This window comes from Salmo salar, chromosome ssa20 (assembly GCF_905237065.1).
Source record: "Salmo salar chromosome ssa20, Ssal_v3.1, whole genome shotgun sequence".
Lineage (NCBI taxonomy): Eukaryota > Metazoa > Chordata > Actinopteri > Salmoniformes > Salmonidae > Salmo > Salmo salar.
In genome coordinates, this window is record NC_059461.1 from 92,098,595 (window position 1) to 92,100,419 (window position 1,825).

At 44.3% G+C, this 1,825-nt stretch overlaps 1 protein-coding gene across 1 annotated transcript in view; it reads right to left on the reverse strand.

Moving 5' to 3' along the window:
• Window positions 1-958: 958 nt before the first annotated feature.
• The window catches only part of lpar6a (lysophosphatidic acid receptor 6a), a 3,452-nt gene continuing 2,585 nt past the window's right edge, over window positions 959-1,825 (reverse strand). The window contains exon 1 of the mRNA XM_014183384.2: window positions 959-1,825. This exon is cut by the window's right edge and continues 2,585 nt beyond it. The gene's annotated coding sequence lies outside the window, so the exon portion shown is untranslated.

A 1,825-nucleotide genomic window follows, 5' to 3' on the forward strand; every position in this document is an offset into this window, starting at 1 on the left:
TTTTGGGAAAAAAAGCTTTCACATGAATATTAAACTTTTGCATATTTTTTTATTTTTATTTTTTTCTGGCAAGCGGTGATTCGTGGCATAAAACAACAGTGCAGTATTTACCGATTCCTGTGTCAAGTGCATTGTCTTGTACGGGACGATATACAGTAAAGTGCCTACTATGAGTTTAGGATTTAAAAATCTCCTCAGGCAACACACAGTATACTGTATACTCACAAACACTTCTAAGAAAGACCCACCTGTTTTCAGATACATACACAAATACAAAATATCAAAACTAACATCACTGAGATACATAAAGCAATCTTTAGCCTGATGTTTCTCAAGTTGAATGAAATCGAGGACATGGTAATAAAGTTAGCGCCGCCATGAAAACAGATTCATTGGTAGCTACATGTTACACACTCTGTTAGCAGTCCTGTTCTCTCTCTCTCTCTCTCTCTCTCTCTCTCTGTCTCTCTCTCTCTCTCTCTCTCTCTCTCTCTGTCTCTCTCACTCTCTCTATTCTCTCTCTCTCTCTCTCTGTCTCGCTCTCTCTCTCTGTCTCTCTCTCTCACTCTCTCTCTGTTCTCTCTCTCTCTCTCTCTCTCTGTCTCTCTCTCTCTGTCTCTCTCTCTCTCTCTGTTCTCTCTCTCTCACTCTCTCTCTGTTCTCTCTCTCTCACTCTCTCTGTTCTCTCTCTCTCACTCTCTCTCTGTTCTCTCTCTCTCTCTCTCTCTGTTCTCTCTCTCTCTCTGTTCTCTCTCTCTCTGTTCTCTCTCTCTGTCTCTCTCACTCTCTCTCTGTTCTCTCTCTCTCTCTGTTCTCTCTCTCTCTCTCTCTCTCTCTCTCTCTCTCTGTTCTCTCTCTCTCTCTCTCTCTCTCTCTCTCTCTCTCTCTCTCTCTCTCTCTCCAGTGATCACAATCCATTCCAAATCATATTTTTCAGAAGTTTAATAACTTCTGCCTGGCACAATTATTGTGCAAAAACAGTTGTAATTCCACAAGGGAATGTTAGTTAGTTATATTAAATTAACATATTAACTAACAGGGGATCAAATAAGACAAACTGTAGGGTAGACTGTCTGGTAGATATAGCATGGACAGTCACAGGGGCTTGGTCCATGGTCCATGTTGCAGCCCTGAGATAAACACTGAAATCCTTAGTATGTCCTTTATTCCTTGCTGGTGCCTCAGCGCTCCTCCTCCAAGTCCCTTCCAATGTCTCCAACGTCTCCCGGAGGCTTGCTGAAAGTCCATTGTGTTTGATGATAATCCATTGTGTTTGATGATAATCCATTGTGTGTGTAATGTCTGTATGTAGCAATTAAATTCGCAAGTCTTAAATCCAGAACTACAGAAAGATGTAAGCATTTAGAGACCCTGTGTGCTGCTGCTAGCAGCCAGCCAGTCGGTCTCTACAACATCCCTATTGTGTGGTATAGCCAGACAGACAGACAACCAGCCAGCCAACCAGCCATCCAGTCAGCCAGTAAGCCTGCCATCCAGCCAGCCAGTCAGTTAACCAGTCAACCAGCCATCCAGTCAGTTAACCAGTCATCCAGCCATCCAGTCAGTTAACCAGTCAACCAGCCATCCAGTCAGTTAACCAGTCAACCAGCCATCCAGTCAGTTAACCAGTCAACCAGCCAGCCAGTCAGTTAACCAGTCAACCAGCCATCCATTCAGCCAGCCAGTCAGTTAACCAGCCAGCCAGTCAGTGAACCAGTCAACCAGCCAGCCAGTCAGTGAACCAGTCATCCAGCCATCCAGTCAGTTAACCAGCCATCCAGTCAGTTAACCAGTCATCCAGCCATCCAGTCAGTTAACCAGTCAA